Source organism: Pteropus medius, unplaced genomic scaffold (assembly GCF_902729225.1).
Source record: "Pteropus medius unplaced genomic scaffold, Ma_sr-lr_union100, whole genome shotgun sequence".
NCBI classification, from domain to species: domain Eukaryota; kingdom Metazoa; phylum Chordata; class Mammalia; order Chiroptera; family Pteropodidae; genus Pteropus; species Pteropus medius.
In genome coordinates, this window is record NW_024351730.1 from 7348645 (window position 1) to 7359159 (window position 10515).

Below are 10515 nucleotides of genomic sequence, written 5' to 3' on the forward strand. Positions count from 1 at the left end.
GTACTTTAAAAATTCAGATTAATGTTTTCATTTCAACCGTCAGAACTCTTCACTGCCCCCAACTTTTAGGAAAAACAGGACTAGATTTAATAATCTTTCAGGGAGTTGTTTTCTCTCTTACTTTCAGCTGGTTTAATATCGAAGTAAATCAACATTGCTAACCTGTTAGTTTTTTTGGAACAAAGGAAATCTGTGAAGATTTTTCAGACTGAAGAAAGAACTTTTTAGGCTAGTGAATATCTTTAAGTCTACTTTACAGATTTAAAGTTACTGTTGTTCAGAAACAAATAAAAAAAACTCCAAACCCTGATTTGCTCAAAGATTGATTATTTGTGGTATACTATTTATGGTATACTATTTTTAAAGTGTATTTTATGCATAAAGTAGTCATATGTAATATTTTATAACATTTTAAAATTTTGTAAAACAGACAGGAGTCAGAAAAGAGACATGGCGTAAATGTGGGCTAAATTGTGCAGCAGTAACTAACAACGCCCTAAATTTTAGTGACTTAATGCTATAAAAGTTTATTTTTTACTCATACCGCATTTCTAATGCAGCTTGGCAGGTGGGACTCTGCTCAATGAAATCTTGTAGGGACTGTGGCAGACAGAATAACAGCCCCCAAGGATGTCCACATCCTAACATCCAGACCCTGTGAATGAATTTATCACCTTACATGGCAAAAGGTGCTTGACAGTGTGATTAAGTTAAGAATCTTGAGATGGGGAGAATGTTTCGAATTGTGCAGGTGGGCCCAATATAATGCAATCACAGGGGAACTTATAAGAGAGAGGCAAGAAGGTTAAAGGGAATAAGAGATGTGACCATAGAAGGAAGAGGTTGGAGAGATATCAGGGAAGGCAACAAGCCAAGGAGAGCAGGCATCCTCTAGACACCAAAGAAACCAAGGACATGGATTCTTCCCTGAAGCCTCCAGAAGAAATCAGCCCTGTTGATACCCTGACTTTAGTCCAGTGACACTGATTTTGGACTTCAAATGTATAAGATGATAAATATGTATGTTTTATGCCATTAAGTTTGTGGTAATTTGTTTCAGAAGCAATAGGGACTGAATACAGGGACCTGTATTCCATCTTGACAAATGCTTTTATGTTTCCTAAGCCAGAACACAGAAAAGTGGTGAATTGTGTGCATTCTCTTAAAACTTCAACTGGAAGTGCTATGCATATTTCTTCTGCTTACATTTCATTGGCCACCACAAGCCACATGGTCACACCTGACTTCAGAGGAGGTGGGGTGTGCAACACTGCCATAGGCCACAAGTGGACAGCCACAGCACTTGTGAATAGCTCTAGGGACCAACATACAGGAAGAGCAGAAGTGGAAAAAATAGGACTTAGAAGAGCAAAAGTGTGACTCGACACTGGAAAACTCAATAGGTGACTGAGTGCTTGCAACCAGTACAGGAAAAAAAAAGCTCAAAATTTCTCACTACTAAATTTGGAGTAGACACTTGTGAGCGAGGCAGTGGCTATCGAGTCATCATCTGAATCCCAAAGACAGGAATATTCCACCTCTTCTGTGCCCCATGAAGCTGGAAGAGACAGGCCAGCTCTGACAAGAGGAAAAGGGACTCTGAGAATCAGGGTCAGTGAACTCAGACTGCTTTACACTGGCTGTGGTTCCCAGGTCCCTTAGCTCAGGGGTCCCCAACCCCCAGGCCACTGACTGGTACTGTTAGGAACTGGGCCTCACAGCAGGAGGTGAGCGGCACGCTAGCTAGCGAAGCTTCATCTGTATTTGTAGCCGCTCCCCAGTGCTAGCATCACCACCTCAGCTCCACCTCGGATCATCAGGCATTAGATTCTCATAGAAGCACTGGTCCCAGTGCCAAAAATGTTGGGGCCCACTTAGAAGGTTTCAGGCTGGGTTTGGAAAATGGGAGGCCTTCGTAGGAAATTGGTTGGTGGGAGGAGCCAGGATATTTCTTTCTCTCCTTTTCTTCTTGTGTGGAGACAGGGACTGTAACTCTTCTTGTCTCCCGCTTCTGCTGGATCAGCCTATTTTCAAGTTCCAGCTTTCACCTGGTGACCCCAAGCCCTGAGCTCCAATAACTCCACCTCTCCCTTTGGTCTCTCCAGCCTAGGCACGGGAATAAACTTTATGCTATTGCCAATCTGAGTTACTTCAATGTTTCCTGACTGTTTTTCAAGCCTCTTACATCATCCATATATCTAATTCCCTACATGAAAATTCCAGTTGGTTTCTGGTTTCTTAATTAGACCCTAGCTGAAACACTGAGTAACCCAGAATCTAACAGGCTCACTGTCCACAAGGGCAGTTCTGCACAAAGGAATGTCCTTGTAAGTAGCAAGCGGGAAAAGACTAGTGAGAATGACACAAGTCAGCTGGATTCAAGGCAGAGTGGGTAGAGATATAGGGTTGTCAGATAAAATGTGGATGTGTCTCATGCAATATATAGATTGTATCATTCTTTGTTGTTGGGCTGTCTTCTAGGATGTTTAGCAATATTTGGGACATACTTATACTAAAAGGTTATTCATTTTTATTTGAAATTCAAATTCAACTGGGTGTTTTGCATTTTTATTTGTTAAACCTGGCAACCCTAACAGAGAATGAGCTCATGTTTAGAGTTGGTTTCAATGCTGGACTGTGTAGGAGTTAACATTGGTGAAGGCAAGATCATTTTTGGAAAAAAAAAAAGGGCACTGGAATCAGACATTGATTGAAGTCTTTGTTATATAATATAGTTACTGTGTCTGAGGCACATATGAGAGGACATATGAGAGTGAATGCTTAGAAAGATACTTGTGCGTATGTGTTTGTGTGTGTGTGTATAAATGAATTACAGAAACTTACCTGAAATAATGGCCCAAATTCAGCATTTGCTAGAGAAACATTCTTGATTATTGAGGATTCTAAATATATATAGCTGGTGAACTAGCATGTGGTTTTTGAAGACAATGATGGAAGACAAAAGTATCTTCCAAAGACCAAATGTCCAAATTTGGTGATCTGTCTAACCAAGAGTTTTCAACTAATGGCAATTTTCTCCCCCAGGTAATACTTGGCAATGCCTGAACACAACTTTAATTGTCACAAAAGGAAGTGGTACTGTCATCTAGTGGGTAGAAGCCAACTAACCATTCTACAATGCACAAGATAGCTCCCAAAACAAAGAATCATCCAGTCCAAAAGATCGATAGTGCCACTGCTGAGAAACCCTGGTGTCAACTTATGTGGAAAGCCAGTAGTCAGCTCACATTCTGTAAAGGCTTATACAAAATGTGCTATCCTAAGAGTGAAACCAGATAATAAGGCTGCAATTCCATGAAGACAGATTCCAAACTAAAATAGAAGCATCTGGCACCGCAGAGGCCTCTCATTTGTCATCCTGTATCTGGGATTTAGCCACTTCTGCACATAGACAATAAATCTCTGTGTGTGGTATGTGCACAGCATCGCTATCCCAAGTATATTTAATCAGTATCCCTAAATGTATTAACCAGGACACAGTGCCATTTTTTTCTTCAGGATGATTTATTTCTGCATGATTCAAGAGATGGATATGTGCATGGCAATAAGGTTCAAGTTCAAGGAGTTCATTGGGGAAAGTTGTGAGCTAAATCAGGCCAAGGTGATACTAGAGACATGGTGGAAAACCAAGAGAATTCTCAGTTCCTAGGTAAGGTAATCGAGTGTGTTTATCAAAGCTCTGTCAATTCCAGGGGACAGAAAACCAACCCAAATGGCTCAAAAATAGAGGAGGATGTATTTCTTCAAATAACTGCGACCTTTCCTGGGCTATCTCACTGGGCCAGAGGAGGAGCCATAGCCACCAGCACCTGCTCCTGGGCGCTGCCAAAGTTTTCTTGTTCTCTCACTTCATTTCTCATCTCTGACTTGTTTGCAGAAAGGCTTTCTCCACAGGGTCATGGTAGGAAAGATGGCTACTGGCAGTCTAAATGTCACATGCTCCTGACTTAGAACTTTTCTTTCCTGTTATCTATATGTCAGACTCAGGAAAGTTCTCTGTTTGTCCCTGCTTGAGTCATTGCCCACCCTTAGATCCTATGATTCAGCCAAGTCTGTGCCATGGGCCCATCCCTGTCATCAGGAGTGAGGTTACATCTCCAAATAGTAGAGGGGGAATTAAAATCACTTTCCTGGGACCACATTACTATGCTTTCTCTAGTTCTGATACTTCCCGACTGCAACATCTGGCACCAACTGCTGGAAGGAGCTAGACTTGTGAAGGTTTTCTTCTCTGGCTGTGCAGGGCTACCTTGGAGGTTCAGGGCTACCCTGAACTTTTTAGCTAAGGAACTGACCCTCCTTATGTGAGGAAATTGTCCTGCACTCATGAGCTTTTTATGTTGGAGGATCATAGAAACAGAATTACATCCAGGAACTCAATGATACTTGATGATTGGTTAATGGCATTTTTTTTTTTTGATTCCCAAGTTTTATTCAAGAACTTATACAAAATATTCCAGATAAGTGAGTTTTAATCCTCATCCTCCTCTTCTTCGTCTTGATTAATCTGAAGGTAACATAATTCATAACTCTCTTGGCTGTTCAACCAATCACGTCAATTGTTGTTCAAAATTTTTTACGTGTGTGAGATATTTCAAATACCTTTTGGAAAAAGTCACCTCAGAAGTTACAGTTATCTTGTTCTTGCTCCTTTCAATGGTTACAACTCCTTCACTGAGATTCCCAGTGTTTCCATTCGCTTTGATTCTTTCCTGAATAAGTGAGCAGCATTCATGATTCCATATTCTACAAGGTGGGTGGCATCAAGGATGAATTTAAGAAATTGCTTCTTCTTTTTTTTTATTGCTTCTCTTTGACACAAGCTTTTTCACAGGCACCATGTGGGCAGCAGAGGCAGAAAAAGGATTAATAACAATTCAATCCTTTAGATAATGTGTGTGGGTAGTGAGTAAAACACATTCTCTGCAGGCCCCATTGGCTGATGTCATTTGAGTGATGGAAGAGAAGGAGTGTGGTCTGAGGAGCCCAATATACTGAGTTCCATCAGTTCTACCACTAACTGTATGATTGACCCATTGGATTTCTCTAAGCCCCACCTTCTTCATCTGTAAAATAGGCCAATCATCTCCACCTCTTAAGGACTTCGAGATACTCTGTGAGATTATTCATGTATAGCGCCTGCATACAGTAAATGCTCCCAAATGCTTCTGTCCTCTCTATTTCTCTGCAGATTTTGATGTGCTTCTAGCAAAATCTAGAGTTATATTTCTTTAATTTCAGCAATATATAGCTCCACTTGTAGGAACATTTTTGAACATTGAAAAGAATACCTAGGTAATATATTTGAAAATATCTAAATAAATGACACTTTAAAATAAAAGACATCATACACGATAATTTGGTAAGTAAGTTAAGCTAATCATAATTCAACTTTTATGTTCCTGAACAAAATGACTTTAGATCTGAAAAGATACTAAAAATAAACATTGGAAAATTTTCTATTACTTCACCTCATCCTTCTTCCAAGGGTCAAATTCTATTTCACTCTGAAGTTTCAAAATATGTATAATTTTCTCTTCTCTGGTGGTCAAACTACCAATGGGATGTAAGTGCCTTACCAAATGCTAACTTGTAGGACTGTCAGTGCACCATGCCAAGTTTCTAAGAATAAAGAACATGGAGTCTTTCTAGAGCAGTGCTATTTAAATAAATATTCTGGGGAAGCACTTTGAGAACTGACTATACTTCTAGATTTCTTAACAATGATAATTTCTCCCAGTATGAGTAAGATTGAAAATTTATACTTCAGAATAAATGGATAATGTGTTCTGGCAACCTGGAATTCAGGATTTTTATTAACCTTCCCTGCATTTGGCACATCTAAGGGGAGAAATGCAAGCATCATTAAATAGAGAGCTTATGTAGAGAGTGTGAGGTGTAAGAGCCCTCAGTTTTCTATTGCAGCTGAGTAAACCTTGTTCGGTGCTGGCTGGCACACTTTAGACAATAGGATGAAATGAATAACTAAATCATGGCTTGACAAGTTTTACTTACCCAGAGAAGGGCTTCATTCCTGTTGCTGATTTTTTTTTTTTTTGCTCTTTCAATTAGCTTACATATAAAGCTGGCATACTATATTTGGGCAACTATGTTGAATTTCTGAAATTTATTTCTCCCTTTATTTACCCTACTTCAAAAGAAGAAAGACAATATACAAGGAAATGCATATAATTAGCTCAATTATTTATTTAACTGGGCAAGAGTCAATAAGGGAAATTAATTTATAGGAATAATCTAGAATTCTTTATTGCCTTACTTTCTACCTGATTTCTCTACCTAAAGAAAAATTTCCTTTTCTTTTTCTGAACCAAAGACAGTTATGATTATTAAATGAGATAGCGTATGTTCCCTACTGGCAAAGAACACGTTTTCAAAAACTGTTACTTCTTTTCTCAGTCCCTTCTAACAACAGGTCAACATGCCTGATGACTTAGCAGGATAGGTGTTTCTCAAATTTCAGAGCATATCCGAATCATCCAAAATATCACCCCCTGGTGCCCGCTTCAGAACCACAGGATCAGAATTTCCAGGACTATGTCTAACAAGCTTTGATAGACACTCAGTATCAGATCAGCTGATTATAAGCTTAGTTTAAGCCAGAGCCTACAACAATTTCTGGGTTTGTTTCTTTGGCTCTTGAAAATTAAATGAATTCTGAATTAGTAGTTATAAAGAGAAATTTGGGGCTAGAGAAGAACTTAGTATTTATTCCAGCCCCATCTTTTGCAGTTGAAGCTGAATCCAAGAGAGGCCTCATGACTTGCCAGGGACACCCACTCAGCTGCTATTCATGGCATGCTTGTCCCTTGGCCCTGTCCCACACCTGGGCTGGCTTTGAGCATTAAGTTCTACTTGGCTTCATGTAGTAGAAACATTTACCTTGGGATCAAATTTATGTACTTTTGCTGCTTATATATAGATGGCTCTATGCTGAATATGTCACACTGATTCTGTACTTGGAGGCTGTACTTTGTACAAAAATAGCTCCCCAATTCTAATGACTGGCTATTTCTCACTTTTATTACCTGATATAATTACTTCTTTCCCAGTCTTCTGTGTGGTTGTGTGATTCATGACTGTTATTAGCAGGAGGCCTGTGTGCACTTTAAAAGGAGTATTATGAGCAAAGATCATTGAACAAATACTGCCCAATTCCATTTGATTATTTTAATGTCTCAGGAGCTTGAGAGATTTAGGTAGATATCTTTTGGAAGGATTGTTCCTTTTATAGCTTCAAGTTAAATTGGCTTTTGGGAGTATAAAGTTGTCCCATTTTTCAAATATAGAAAATTTTAAATGCGTTTCCACCTATTTTAGAAATGTACTATAGGAGCATGAAAGGCCACTACATATGATTTAAACTGATGTTTTTGAAGATGAATTCCTAAAATTGAAGGAATATCTCAAGATTGGGTATAAGTAATGTGCTCTGTCCTACCTGAAACTTGAGTTATTATTATTGGGAATTAGTCTCTCTCGGGCTGTCCCTTAGTGTTTTCTGAGCCATGCCCAGGATGTAGTTCATTGTCTTCTCACTTGTTACTCCCACCTGTTCGTCCAGCTGTGGCCTTGTCTGTGGCTGACTCTCAAGGGATTCCTCTCTTTTGCCTGAGGTGGTCTTCTACTACTAACTGATGCTATTACATTGCTTATACTTCTATCTTTTCATTCCCTGTTCTAAGAATAGTTTCCTGAAGATTTGATAATGATGAAAAGAATGTACAATGCAGCAGAGAAAGACTAAGCCAGTACTCAGGTTCTCTAATAGCACTTAGGTTCCCTGCTTAACCCCAGGTCTTCCTTCACTAGGCTGGGGCAGCTCACTCCCTAGTGGATGCTTCTAAATGCTTCAAAGTTTGTGCCAGCTGTGTCTCATCCCTAGAGAGAAAAGGGAATTTCTTCTTCATCTCTGTCTTTGGCCTACTTGCCTTAGATCATTAATCTATTGCCTGAATGATTGAGAGTTGTAAATGAAAAACTACATAGGAGAGAATGGTCTGGTCCTATGGCTTCAACAAGATAAGCATACTGTAGCCTGATGTTAGTACATTTCCCGAAAGCTGGGTTATTCAGTCTCAAATAAGACCATGTATGAAATATTAAGAACGTAGTTCAGGTTGAATTGTTCCAAACCGAATCCAGGTAATTCTATCTCTTTTCCTCAAGGGTTCATAAATGGGTAGGGGTAAGGGGATTATCTTCCTCGAAGCCATTTTGTTGCACAGAGAAAGATTCCTCGATGTAATACTTTTCCAAGTACGGATATAAAAGTGCCTTCACTGTGAAAGCCAAACTCCGGGGATCCCTCCAGGTGTGGCTGATATTTGAGTGTCTTCTCTGCCCTCAGCCCTCTGTGTACACTCCTCCCAAAGCAGCAGGATTGGCTGGACAAGGAAGCCCAGTATGGAAGTCCCTAGGGGTCAGTCTCCTGGATGCAGGGCATGGCAGAAAGGGGCAGAGAATGGATTTGAGGAGCAAACGGAGAATAATCAGCACGGGTGCCTGAGGTAAGAGCATTCAGGGAGATCCGATCCCCTGCCGGGAACTCTAGAACATCGTAACTCAACCAAGTCCTTAGATTTTCCCAGAGGTTGGCTTTACCACTATAACCTGGCTGTATCTTTGTGTATCTCTGTGTATGTCTGTGGGTGTGTCTGTGTGTTTCTCTCTATGTGTCTGTGTGTAGATATACCTGTGTGTATGTATGTCTGTATTTATGTGTGTGTGTATGTATGAGTGCCTGTCTATATGTGTCTGAGTATGCCTGTGCATATATGTCTCTGTGTGTATGGTGTGTGTGTGTGTGTGTGTGTGTGTTTCTCTGAAAGCAGGGGCTTGGGCTAGAACAAAGAAGAGAGGAATACCTAGGGTGGAGGACTCAGAACTTACACACTGTGATGGTTCTGAGTCTGTGAGGCAGTGAACACCCAACCCTGGTCTGCTCAGGCATTTGGGGGCCTTACTGGCACCTGGGAAAGGGGTCTTAGGAGTCTGAATGGCTGATTTTGATTATGCAAGGCCAGTTTTGGCATGGTGCTAAAGGATCATCCTTCTTAGAAAAATCATCCAGCCAGGACTGTTCCTAATATTTGAGGGGCCCAGGGCTATAGTATAAACGAAAGCCTGCATACCACATGTCTAAATCTTCAGAAGTTATAAATCAAGCTACATCACAGCCTAGTCCTAATGCCCAACATGGCCACAGTGCTTCCTGGGGATTGTCCTTGCAACCTGAAGGCTAAAGGAGTCACACCCTGGCCCTGCCTGCAAGGGGTAGCCCAACTCTGCTGGGGAAGGCAGCCAGGCCAGGGCAGACCCAGGTTCGGGCTCAGACTCCTGTGAGTGAATTCACTGCCAAAACTCAGAATTCCCAACTGGAGGACTTTTGGGGGGAACTTTCCTTCCCGAAGCCTTAGTGATATCCCATGGCACCGGAGTTCTCCAGCACACCTAAGGAATTGTTTTTTATGCAAGGGTTTTTGAACCCCAGAAGCAGAGGACTGAATGAATCATATTCCTCAGTTTGTAGCACATAATTATCTCTGCTTAGTGCAAGGCGCCTCTCTAAGTCATTCGTTCATTTATCCACAGCCAATTTATCATTGGGCACTGTATGCATGGTGCTTTAGGGCTCACAATACTTTGTGAGGCTCATGAAAATTGTTTAATTTCTTTTAAATCGGAAGTAAAAATGTGATTTCAGGTTAAAAAAGATGTTTTTATACACAGTATTAATATATTCATCTTTATACCAACACAGTTGTAAAATATGATTTTAAATATATTTTCATGGACAAAAGGATTCACAAATGCAAAAAAACCTAGGGCCTGTGGATATCAGAATGTGGCCTTGCATTTACTCATCTCTTTATCTTATATCCTAGGCCTATTTTCCCCAACAAGCAACCCTTTTAATGGGTATATTTATTTCTATTTAAATGTTTTTTTGAAAAATGTATATTGTTGCTTTGTGTGATATACTTTCTGCTTAAGTGAAATTGCATGGTCCTGCTTTTTTCACAAGCACCATGTTTTTAAGATCAACCCATCTGTGAGTATGTTCAGCTCATTGCTTCTACCTGCTGCCAAATACTCCTCGGTGCACCTGCGCCAGTTCACTCACTCACTCTCCCAGTGAGCGCACCCAGATTCTAGCTCCCCGCTGCCGCAGCGCTGCAGTGACTCGCCATGGAGCCCTGGACAGACGTTTCCCTCTCGGACCTGCGGACCTGCGTGGGAATGCCAGGGTACATGCCAGAGGGCGCTTACATACTTATTTTGGCTAAGTAATACCAAAAGCTCTCTGGAAGAAATGTTGTTTTCATATTTTTCTTTTTTTGTGCTAGCCATGTCAGCGTTTTGCTATCAATTATGTTAGCTTCATACAATAAATTGGGTAGTTATTTTAAAATTTCCTCATAAAGGGAATTTTATTAATGACACTAGTTTATTTCTCTCACAAAAAGACTAACT

General features: G+C 40.5%; 1 pseudogene; it reads right to left on the minus strand.

Annotated features, from left to right (window-relative positions):
- Nucleotides 1-4492: 4492 nt before the first annotated feature.
- LOC120588367 (60S ribosomal protein L22-like) lies at nucleotides 4493-4862 on the minus strand (annotated as a pseudogene).
- Nucleotides 4863-10515: the final 5653 nt, after the last annotated feature.